Source organism: Onychomys torridus, chromosome 4, assembly GCF_903995425.1.
Source record: "Onychomys torridus chromosome 4, mOncTor1.1, whole genome shotgun sequence".
Taxonomy (NCBI): domain Eukaryota; kingdom Metazoa; phylum Chordata; class Mammalia; order Rodentia; family Cricetidae; genus Onychomys; species Onychomys torridus.
Genome location: NC_050446.1, coordinates 63795035 through 63808213, shown reverse-complemented (window position 1 = coordinate 63808213; position 13179 = coordinate 63795035). Strand labels below are relative to the sequence as shown.

General features: G+C 35.9%; 1 non-coding gene and 1 pseudogene across 1 annotated transcript; one reads left to right on the top strand and one right to left on the bottom strand.

Annotated features, from left to right (window-relative positions):
- Positions 1-9800: 9800 nt before the first annotated feature.
- Positions 9801-9875, bottom strand: Trnaa-ugc. Its single transcript has one exon. It is a non-coding gene; the product is annotated as a tRNA-Ala (tRNA).
- Positions 9876-11951: 2076 nt separating this feature from the next.
- LOC118582995 lies at positions 11952-12938 on the top strand (annotated as a pseudogene).
- Positions 12939-13179: the final 241 nt, after the last annotated feature.

The following is a 13179-nucleotide window of genomic DNA, read 5'->3' as shown; positions in this document are numbered from 1 at the left end:
TTGGTAGACAAAGTGGGGAAATCCCTTTGACAAAGTTCAAGACTATTTAATGGGAAATATCTGAGTATATTTGAAACAGAAGGGACTGATATCATTACAGTAAAAAAAATGTGCATCAAATGCAGTTTGTATTATATTAAGTGGGGAAAATCTGAAATGGAAAGTCTTTTTTCTAACCTTGTGCATGAGTACAAGAGATTAATGTGTAAAATCCTTTATCATCAGTGAAATTCAGTCAGAACTTTGCTGAGATTCCTTTTCACATCATTCAGAATGAATAAAACTCTAAAGTACTGGCAGGGATATGGGGTGGAGAGGATGCTATTCTTCAGAGATTCAATGTTAATTAATGCAACTGATATTGAAAACAGTTGGGAGTCCCCCAAAAGGAAAATTAGAAATACCATATGATCCAGGTACATCTACCATGAGGGTCCACACAAGGAATATTAGTCAAAATGACATAGAGTCCCTTGAACATACATGTTCATTATAGCCAGAAGAGCTAAATTATTGAATTAGTCTCAATACCCACAAACAGTGGAATGGATAAAGTAATGATATATACACCTATAATCAGTCATTAAAGAACGAATTTATGTCAAACAAATTTCTGGTAAAATGATGAAATAGGAAATAACCGTTAATACCACGAATCCTGTCTCAGAAAAAAAAAAAAAAAAAAAAAAAAAAAAAAAAAACGATTATGATATGATGGTTTCTAGCAAGAAGACTAGTTGAGACAAGAAATAAAGGTTTCCAGTCTTTGTTGTGTCCCCAAGGGAGGCCTTACCCTCTCTGAATAGTGGATCTGGATGGGTTGCAGAAGAGGTGGGAATAACAGTAGGTGAGGGAGGGGTAACTGTTGTTAGTGTGTAAAATTAATAACTAAACGAGAATGGAATGCTAAAAGAAAAGTAAGAGCTTGGCGGTGGTGGTGTACACCTTTAATCCTGGCACATGGGAGGCGGAGCCAGGCAGATTTCTATGAGTTTGAGGCCAGCCTGGTCTACCAAGTGAGTCCCAGGAAAGCTGCAAAGCTACACAGAGAAACCCTGTCTTGAAAAACCAAACATAAATAAATAGATAGATAGATAGATAGATAGATAGATAGATAGGTAGATAAATAGAAGGAAGGAAGGAAAGAAAGAAAGAAAGAAAAAGAAAGAAAGAAAGAAAGAAAGAAAGAAAGAAAGAGAGAGAGAGAGAGAGAGAGAGAGAGAGAGAGAGAGAAAGAAAGAAAGAAAGAAAGAAAGAAAGAAAGAAAGAAAGAAAGAAAGAAAAAAGAAAGTCACAAAGTGTGGAGGTGGTGGGCAGGGGACAAAAGAGGGAAATTACAATGTTGTGAATCTGATTAAAGTCTAAGATGATCTTGAATGAAATCTTTTAGAGTAACCCATTGCTTTGAACAATATAGATAAACATGTTATGTCTTCCCAGTTGACATAGAAAAGAACAGTAATTTTTGTTATTGTTGTTGCTATAGAAAAGTTTCAAAACAAATTTCTCAGGGGCTCAACTGTTTAGAGCATATCCACTCCTGCTGAGGAACCAGGTGTGGCACCTAGCATCCCCTGGGTGGTTTACAACCATGTGTTATTCCAGTTCCAGGAAATCCAATCTCCTCTTATGACCTCAGCTGTTTCCAGGAATGCACATGGTACACAAACATGTATTCATGCAAAACACCCATGCACATAAAATAAAAATAAGTATATCCAAGTTTCAAAGAAATGGTTGAAAGCTGGAGTTACTTATTTGGGGGAAATTGATAATTTTTGTCACAGACTGCAGTAGCAAGGGCCAGTGGTATTGGTGCACTTGGGAGGCAGAGGCAGGTAGAACTTTTCAGTTCAAAGTTGACCTCATCTACATAATGAATTCCATGACAACCAGGGCTATGTAGAGAGACCTTGACTCATGCAAACAAACAAAATCCCTGCAAAACAAAATACAAAAAAACCAATAAAACAGGAAGATCAATACTGCAGAAACTTTTTGTCCAAAAAATATATATATTTAGAAGGAAGATAGCAGCATTAGTAGGATGGCTAGACACATACATGAACCTGCTAGTATCTTAACATTATACAGCATCCTACATGTAGTCTAGAAAAGGGACTGACTCAGTTTCCTTCCCTCATTGGTAGACACTTGATAAAATGGAGTAGAGTCACACAAACCAGAAATGTTAGTTTGCAGACAGAGAAGTAGATACTTTGTGTTTCAAATATATATTTAGACAAAAAGTCACTCTAGATGTAGTACAAATCTTAAATGGTCTTATCAATAAACAAACCTGGAGCCAGGTATTGGGGTGAATGCTGGAAGATCAGAGAAGCAGAACAAGCCACAGCCACCTCACCTTGCCAGTTCCTCAGCTGATCCTGTTTCCTCAGACTAGAAGGTTCTGTGTCCTTATCCAAGTGGGTCTCAGCTGAACTGCTTCTTGAAAGCCTGAAAGCTTAAACACCTAATTCCTGGTTTTCATGCCTTATATACCTTTCTGCTTTCTACCTTCACTTCCTGGGATTAAAGGCTCACTTCTTCGGATTAAAGGCATGACTCACCATGCCTGGCTGTTTCCAGTGTGGCTTTAAACTCACAGAGATCCAGATGGATCTGTGCCTCCCAAGTGATAGGATTAAAGGCGTGTGTGCCACCATTTTCTGGCCTCTATATCTAGAGGCTGTTCTCTTCTCTGAACCCAGAGAAGTTTATTAGGGTACACAATATTTTGGGGAACACAATACCACATTTCCCCTTTTTGTCTAAAATTAAAAAAAGCTTATAACTAATACAAGAAAAATTATATCCAATAAGTACATACAATATATACAGTCATGAATTACATTAACAATGTCTAGTCCATTAACATTTGACAGATTCAGATGAAAAACTCCATTATATATATTAACAATGTCCAGTCCATTAACATTTGATAAACTCAGACAAAAATTTCATTACTTATCCTATTTAAAACAAGTAGTTCCTTTTAAAAAGTAGATTCAATAATTGGCCTTTTATCTCATCATATCCATATTCTCTTTTTTCTTTTCATAATAGATTCAATAATCTACCATTCGTCATTTTTATATATTCCCCCTTTTCTTTTTAGAGTAGACTCAGTGATCTACCCATTTATCCTATTATTTCTTTATCTTTTTTTCTCAGAGTAGATTCAGTGATCTACATTATATCTCTATTCTCCTTTTTCTTTCTTTTTAAACAAAAACTCTTTTTTTTTTTTTTTTTGGTTTTTCGAGACAAGGTTTCTCTGTGTAGCTTTCCACCTTTCCTGGAACTTGCTTTGGAGACCAGGCTGGCCTTGAACTCACAGAGATCCACCTGGCTCTGACTCCCAAGTGCTGGGATTAAAGGTGTGCACCACCACTGCCCATCCCTAAACAAAAACTCTGAATCTAATATCCTTATTCAGCTTTTTTCCTGACTATTAACAATTAACAACTTACAAACAACCATCATAAACAATGATAATATCCATAACTCATTAAACAATCAAAACCCTCCCATCCCACCCTTTGGGAATGTGGGCATTGTTTTCTTCAAATTACTTCCTGCTTTCTGGGGGTGAAGACATCTTTAGGGAATCCTGAAAAGAAAATTTTGGGTTAATTGTCAAGTCTTGTATCATTTGTCCAGTTGCTGCATAATAAGAACATGCAGGGCTTGTTTCAGTTCCCTATTCAAATAATCTGTCAGGCTGGATCATCTCAGCTAGTCATCTCAAAATTGTTTTGAGTAGTTTGTAGTCCAAAGTTGATCTTTTGGTGGTGTTAATCAGTTTAATCACTTTATCATAGTCCATGTGGATCCTGTCATCTTTTTGAAGATTACAGAGTCATTGTTAGGCGTGGTCATGGTTCCCTTTAGAATTTGTGTGTGTGTGTGTGTGTGTGTGTGTGTGTGTGTGTGTGTGTGTATTTCCGCTGTTGTTTGGAACAATCACAGTCTGATAAATAAATGTCTCTTGGAAGCATGAACATTCTTCTCTAGAAGTGAAAATCTTCACATCAATATCTCCTCACCATTTGTCTTGCCAAACATTTCCAAACTGACTTTTGCCGGTGTTTTTTTGTAACACAATCGTCCGGGCTTCTTCTCTGAACAAGTTGTAGTAAACCCTTCATCCCAAGTAGCAGCATCACCATAGTCACCAACACAATGAGAAGCAGCCAGCAACTTGGAGCAGCAGCCTCTATATCTAGACTATTTTCTGGCCTCTATATCTAGTGGCTGTTCTATTCTCTGACCCCAGATAAGTTTGAGTACACAATATTTTGCGGAACACAATAGCACCATGCTCTAATAGTAATAAGTTCCTTAAATGAGGTTCAAGCATTTGCAGTTGTTCTCTCAAGAAGCATATCAGTTACAGATTTTGATCCATTATCTCCTACTAATGATTCTTTCATTTTTATATTTACATATCAGCAGAGTAAAACCAAATCTGGCCATTAGAATCTCTCTCTCTCTCTCTCTCTCTCTCTCTCTCTCTCTCTCTCACACACACACACACACACACACACACACACACACACACTTATAGTTTAATATAATATTTTGATTGACACATTTAATTAGTATATTCTTTAATATTTACATATTTAATATTATATATTTAATGACAGTTAATATCCATAAAATGACAACATATAAGTGTGAATATGACAAATAATAATGTAGTAGGCAAAGTTTGATAACAAGACAAGTTTATATAGAAAAGATAAAAATACATGAAATTCAATTTTTTTTTCATTTTCCAGTCTTGAAATTTTTCATTTTCCTGTTGGAAATCTATAGTATATCCTTTATGGTTGTATGAGCATGTACAAAAAGAAACAAATTTTCATGTTAACCAAAGTGAGAGAGAGACCTGGATTGAGATCCTGAATTGACTCAGGAAGGCATAATTGATATAATAACAGCTACACTGTTCTCAGCATAAACATGAGATATAATTCATTTTCTCTCAGACATCACTTAGAAACTTTACCTCTGAACATGTGTTGAATGTTTGCCCACAGTGTTTCTGTTATCAAAAACCTACTGGAAAATAAAGAGCACATTTTGAGGTTTATTGTGAGAATTTTAACATGGTGTTCAGCACATACAATGTTTCCAGACCACATGTGGTAGTTTGGCCCACAAAGCCTCATAGGGAGTGGCACTATTAGGAGGTGTGGTTTTGTTGGAGTGGGTATGGCCTTGTGGAGGAAGTGTGTCACTGTAGGGGCGGGCTTTGAGGTGTCCTGTACTCGGAATACTGTCCAGTGAGTCAGCAGACTTCCTGTTGCCTACAAGAAGTAGGATTCAGCTATTTCAGCGCCACATCTGCCTGCACTCCAGTATGATCCTCATCATGAAAATAATGGATTAACCCTCTGAAGCTGTAAGCCTCCGCAGTTAAATGCTTTCTTTACAAGAGTCATCATGATCAACATGTCTCTTCACAGCAATATAAAACTAAACTCAGACTCCACCTTAAAAGATATGGCAGTGTATGCTGGGTGGTGATGGTGCATGTTTTTAAACCCAGCAGAAGCAGGCAGATCTCTGTGAGTGAGTTGATGACCAGCCTGGTCTACATAATGAGTTCCAGGACAGCAAAGGCTACACACAGAAATCCTGTCTTGAAAATTTAAAAAAGAAAAGAAAAGAAATATGACAATGTAAACAATGTCAATTGAAATATTGAAACAATTTAAAGAAATATTTGAAATAAAAATTTTTGAACCAAAATTTAATTCAGTGGCTCATTCTTCATATGGGAAGATGAAATCAATTTTAAAGTTAAAATTATTCAAAAATATTGTTCACAAGGAACACAGGCATAACTTGTTTCACCCACGTGTTATGTTTTTATTTATTATTTGAAAATGTCTTGCCATGTATTTTGATCATGTTCACTCTTCCTCCCCCAATTCTTCCAAGATCCACCTACTTAACCATCCCAATTGTCAGCGAAAGCTAATTTGTGCTGCACAGATATTCTTGGGCATATAGCCCTCCCTGTAGCCTTGGTGACTTACGAGTTTACACTCAGAGCTGTCCCTTCCTCTCCTAGCAGATCACAACTGCCAGTGGCTCCTTAGCTTTTGCTGGGGTTTGTGCCCACCTCCTTCATGCATGATGGGATTTGGTGTGGCTTGGACTTACAAAGGTCTTTCATAAGCTGTCAAGCATGTGACATATGAAATTGTAAGTTCCTATGTGCAGCCTCCCTGCTATGTCCAGAAGACACTGGTTCTTTGTTTCTGGTGAGCCTTGATAGGAGGTTATGATAATGAATATCTCCTATAGGGCTGAGCATTCTGCAGTCTCTTTTCCATGCTCCTTAGCCAGTTGGAAGTGATGGTGTTAATTATCATTACTATAAATATAAGCTTATTTGTTGAGACTCAAGAGATATATTAACTCACACTAGAAATTGTTTTAATACTATTTCCACTTAGAGGACTAGTAATAGATTCCCTCTTAGGGTCTGTGATCTGTCTAGTCATAGGTTCTTATCCCAATAATGATAGTTTAATAGTACATATAAATTTTTAGCAATTCATAATATAATTAAAACAAAGTACTTGGAATTAGGAAGTTAGCAGAAAACATTAAAAGGGGAGTGCTATTTTAGAATTATAAGAGAAATAAATAGAAAAAAATACTCAAAATAATAGAAAAAGTATAGGAGAATGTTGTGGGATATTTGTATACTCTGTGAAGATGCATTGCTCTGATTGGTGTACTAAAAAGCTGAATAGCCAATAACTATGCAGGAGGTATAAGTAGGACTTCATGGCAGAGGGGGAAAGGTGGGAGGAAGAAAGGCAATCACCAGGCAGATGCAGAGGAAGCATGGCATGCAGAAGGAGAGGTGACAGCCACAAGCTACATGGCAGCATGTAGATTAATAGGAATGGGTTAATTTAAGTTATAAGAACTAGTTAGGAGCAAGCCTTAGCTATAGACCAAACTTTTATAATTAATAAGTGGGGCTGGAGAGATGGCTCAGAGGTTAAGAGCATTGCTTGCTCTTCCAGAGGTCCTGAGTTCAATTCCCAGCAACCACATGGTGGCTCACAACCATTTGTAATGAGATTTGGTGCCCTCTTCTGGCCTGCAGTCATACATGCTGTATACATAATAAATAAATCTTAAAAAAAATAAGTCTATGTGTCATTATTTGAGGGCTTTTGATCCTGTTGAAAAAGTGCACCTAAGGAGAACAATGTGGATATTTCAATACTGGACTACCATAATTAACTTACAATAAGAATGATATTAGCATTCCTTAGAAGCTTACATTTCAGGCTTCATTGATTCAATATTATTAATATATTTTTCCTCACTATTACAGAATCAAGTTGACATTATTTTTAGATTTTAATTAAGCAATGGAATTTCATGCAAAATATAGGCTACTCAGTGCATCAAAAAAATATATTTTCTGGCAAACATTGCAGATCATGAGCAGCATAGAGTGCCTCTCAAGTATGAGGCAGATTCAGAAACCATGCTTACTCACAATGCTGTGGACCTTACAACTAAGAGCCTGACCAGAGGAAATCAGACTCTGGAGAATTTTTGCCTGGTGTTTGGAAAGTCTTTTGGACATGATCCCTTTTTACTAATTCAGCACATTGTTCTAGATTGTCCAAGCAACTGGGAAATTGCTGAGCATTTTTATCTTCTGTTTCTTGAAGTGTGTGGTTTGCCTAGAACAAACAGGTATAAATTCAATGCATTTGATTGGCTGGGGGCTGGTGGTGCATGCCTGTAATCCCAGCACTCGGGAGCCAGAGTCAGGCTGATCTCTATGAGTTTGAGGCCAGTCTGGGCTACCAAGTGAGTTCCAGGAAACGCACAAAGCTACACAGAGAAACCCTGTCTCAAAAAACAAAACAAACAAACAAACAAACAATTCAATGCGTTTGATTAACAAAATGTTCAGCATTGGTAAAAGCTGACACCTGTCATTTTTGCACACTTATACTTTTTGCTGCACTTCACTTTTGCTTTTTAAATAAGGCATTCAGAATTATCCTACATACACATGAAATTATGCCTCTTGTTGCATTTATTTGACATCTTATGGTTCCCTATTTATTAAATGCCATATTGTATATATATTTTCAGTCACAACACTATGTATTTTTATCTTTATTTTTGTGGAAATTCAGACTGTGTTTTCTAAAGTATGTTTTTGGAGACAGGGTTTCTCTGTGTAGTTTTGGTGCCTGTCCTAGATCTCGCTCTGTAGACTAGGCTGGCCTCCAACTATCAGAGATCCACCTGGCTCTGCCTCCCAAGTGCTGGGATTAAAGGCGTGAACCTCTACCACCACCTGACTTTCCAAAATATTTTTGAAGATTTTTATCAATGTCAATAAGTTTTAAGTAAGCTCCCTCAAATTATTTTTCATACTATAAATTCACCTTATAATTGTTTTTAAATTATATTAAGCTTGATTTAAAGTTTAGGATTTGAAGTTATGACAATTCATCATACAAAATATATCTTTTTACTATCTTTTAAAAATATATTTACTGTAAAGAATTAGGCTACCAAAAATACTCCAATTCTTTTGAGAATAAATTGCATGACTTTTCTAATGCAGTTATCATATCATTTTGTTTGTTTTCTACATCTCTTCCACTATGTATAGAAAATATGTCCTCTGCAGTTCAGGAAAACTCTTTCAACTAGTTTCCTCTGTAGCTCAGAAAAAAATTGACAGTCCTAATGATAGAATTTTAACTTGTATTTTCAGGATCCAGATTTTAAGATCTCTAAAATATCGAATTTATGATCTGGAATCTGGAATCCACTAGCAAGTTACATATAGCATGTGTGCAAAACCATCATTGGTGCATTAAAGAAAGCATTTTAGGTGTACCTTGTAGATTTGAATAACTCAATTAAAACATATTTATGTATGTACAAAGAAATAATGGGTTATAAAAATGAGAAGATTGAAACAGAAATTCAAATGCAACAGGAATAGCGGTAAAATTCCAATGTTAGTAGCATAAGATTCAGTCTTTCCAAAGTACAATACATATTTACTGAGGTTATTATGCAATGACAACCTAAGAAAATGTCTAGGGAGGTTAGTCAGCAAAATAAAATTTAATCGTCTTATTATTTATTGATGTGTTTTTTTTTTTTAATAAAAGAGTAAATGTTTGGTTCTCTTGTATTCTAGGTTAAACAAATCTGGGCACAGAACTGGTGTTCCTAAGTAGCACAGAACATTTAATTACTTATGCTCAGAAATTTACAGTAAATAAACACAAAAAGTAAGAATTCTTAGACAAGTGACAAAAATAAAATATTTTGTCAACTTTTAACCCTGGGTAATTTATTCTACTCAAGTGTTGGTCTATTTCTATGCAATTTCAATCAAAGCTAGACAGAATGCATACAATTCAGGATTCAATAAATGCAGGAAGGGAATGGTGTTGTCAAATACTAAACATGATGTATAAAATTACATTACAAAGGTCATTATCCTCTCTACATATGCTGTCTTGTTAGCCCTAACTCAGCTTTTAAAATTTTAGACTCCACGACAACTTGTCAGTCCTTCCCTTGAAGGGATATTAACAGTCACTGTTACCACATCTTCAATATCTGTTAGCACTCACCCTGGCAAACTAAAATCTTCTTTGTGAGTAAATGAACTTCCTTTTCCTTGTTCAGTGGGTCCTCTCACAATCAGAAGATGAAGGCACAGAAGGCTATTACTATCAGATTTCTTTTTTTTTTTTCTTTTTTTCTTTTGTTGGAGCTGAGGATCGAACCCAGGGCCTTGTGCTTGCAAGGCAAGTGCTCTACCATTGAGCTAAATCCCCAACCCAATGGGTGAGAAAATTTGATTCAGAACTATGGTATCATACAAAACTGAAACCGAGCTGGAATTTTCAACCTCTCAGTGTGTGTATAATTTATGTAAAGTTTTTTATTAAAGTTAAAACTTTTTAGAAGTATAATATTGCTTATTAAGATATATGTATATGTGAACAGGTAGAAAGATGGATATAAAAATAAGCAATCATACCATTTCAAAAAGACAGTGATAAAAGTTTCAAGATAATTCCAAACTGTACTTCCTTAAGCCATGTAAAATTTACATCCTTATAAATGACTTTCTGGTAAGATCATTGAGAATCATCATACTATTTGACCAAAGAATTTAAATGTAAAATTCCACAAATAAAAAAAGCTGTTCACAGACTATAGAATATTCCTTGAAAATCTATCATGAAAGCTTCCATATGAAATCCTGTGAATTTCATCTCAGTGACACTTTGTGGAAATTTAGTACTTTCATCATCTCCAAAATGCTCAAAAAGCAAGAAATATCCTTGTAGAAATACTGTTAAAACTAATATAGGCAGACACACTTGAACCACATTTGTTACAATTAATGATCCATAGTTTGAAAACACATCTCTTTTTTATTCTATTTTATTTCTCTTTTTTCTGTATCATTGCCTTTAAGATGAAACTACACATTATAATTTAAAATAAAAGATTTATAAAAATCAGATACATTCAAGGTGCATATATAAGTAGTTAATTCTTTTAATTTTTTTACTGAGAATTTCATTTATGAGTACTATTTTTACATCATTCCCGCTTTCCCTCCCTTTTCTCCAATTCCTCCTGAGCCTCTGACTCGTGTGCAAATTCATGGTCTATTATTCTTTAATTATAATTATTTCATATATATGTGTATAAGTTTATAAATATAACCTGCTGAGATCATTTAGTATTGTTCAAGTTTCTTTAAGACAGACCTCTTGGGATTGGCTAACCTATCAGGGGTTATGTCCCTAGAGAAGACTGATTCTCACTCTCTCACTAACCATTAATAGTCAGTAACTCCTCCTTTAGGAGTATAGCCTTGTGAGAATTCTCCCATCTAGGTTCGCATGTCAACAGTGTTTTATTTTAGACCTTGTTGAGATATCATAGCTATAGCTCCTCAGTTTATATATATATATATATATATATATGATTCTTCCTAACAGCAGACTTATTGTCCTGGTTCTCTGGCTCTTACAAATTTCTGTCCCTTCTTCTTTGATGTGCCCTTACCAGCCATTCTCATCCTGTGGGTCACAAGCCCTTTGGGGGTTGCATATCAGATACCCTGAGTATCAGTTATTTATATTATGATCCACAACAGTAGCAAAATTACAGTTATGAAGTAGCAAGTAAATAATTTACTGTTGGGGTCACAACAACATGAAGAAGTATATTAAGGTGTTGCATCATAAGGAAGGTTGAGAACCACTGACTTCGAATTGGATACGCGAGCTGCATTGTAGATGTATTAAATAAGACAAGACATCACACAGCCAGTTATTTTCTGCGTTTTGACAAATGGTGGCTCTCTATAGTGACCTATGTCTGCTACAAAATGAAGCTTCTTTTATGAGGGTGAGAACTGTGCTTTTCTGTGGGAATAAAAATAAGTATTAGAATGCAATTAGAAATTATATTGACTCAGTGAATTACTATTAATAGCTTCTCTTCCAGGGTCCATGGCCTCCACCAGCCATGTGTAGCAGGATAGGTTACAATAACAGACTTTTTCTCAACTATTGAATGGGACTTAAGTCCAGTTTTAAGGCTATTTTTAAACTCTAGGATATATGTACCATTATTGCGTCTTTCAGAAGGTCTTGCTATTTATATGTAAATAATTTATGCTTGGATTTTTATTTACAGAGGAGGGACATGAGGCATTCAGAGAAAAAACACATGACATGTTCAAATAGAAAGTGGGCAGTGAATGAGAAAAAGCATAAGTATGTCAAAAGAAGTCACTGATACACATTTGATAAATGATGTCCCAGTGGCTTGCCTTGGAAGTCTGCCTCATTCCATAACACCCACTCCTCTGCTGCAGACTGCTGCTCAGCATGAACTCTGTGGTTTCTTCCAACAGAAGCCAAGGTGGAATGAAGGAAATCGAAGCATGGTGTCATCTTTCATTCTGTTGGCCTTTTCAGAATTTCCACACCTCCAGGTGCCCTTGTTCCTGGGATTCTTGATCATATACACAGTTACTGTGTTGGAAAACCTTGGCATGATTTTTATCATTAGGATTAATCCCAGACTCCACACTCCTATGTACTTTTTTCTCAGCCACTTATCCTTTGCTGATTTTTGCTACACATCTGCAATTGCACCTAAACTGTTAGACCTCTTGCTTGTAGAAGACAAAACTATCTCCTTTGAAGGGTGCATGGCACAATACTTTCTTGGATACACATTTGTGATTACAGAAATGTTCATGCTAGCAGTGATGGCCTCTGACAGGTTTGTGGCTGTTTGCCACCCCCTCCTCTATACTGTGGCTATGTCTCACCAACTCTGTTCTCTCCTGGTAGTAGTAGTGACTTACATATGGGGTGTACTCTTTTCCTCAACCCTCACATATATCCTTTTACAGCTCTCTTACTGTGGACCTAATGTCATCAATCACTTTTGCTGTGAGTATTCTGCCCTCCTGTTTGTATCCTGCTCAGACACCTCCCTTCAGCCTAATGGCGTGTCTCGTCATCTCTATGTTTAACAAGGCTTGTTGTCTCCTAATCATCATCACCTCCTATGCATTCATTGTTGTCACTGTCATCAAAATTCCCACCATGGGGCCCCTCCGGAAAGCCTTCCCCACCTGTGCCTCCCACCTCACAGCTATTGGCGGCATCTGTCATGGAATTGTTCTCCTCCTATATTGTGTGATCAAATCTAAAAGTTCGTTATTCTTCTTGAAAGTGGCCACCGTTTTCCACAGCATGGTCATACCTATGCTCAATCCCCTCATCTACAGTTTCAGAAACAAAGATGTTAAAGAGACTCTCAGGAAGTTAGTCTACCTAAAGTATATTTTTCGTTCAATATAACCAACATGTTTTTAATTACTTTAACAAATACACTTTATATATTTTATTGACAATTTGTAGCTATCTCTATCAATAATAGAATTGTGTTTATTGGGAAAATAGATAGTACATATAAATTAAACACCTACAATACATGAATCTTAGTATGATTTAATAATTAACTGTAAGAAGTAGAGAAAAGAAATTTTCATGTTTTTCTCAGAATTTATTATAATAATGTGGAATTTTTAAATCTTTTCAA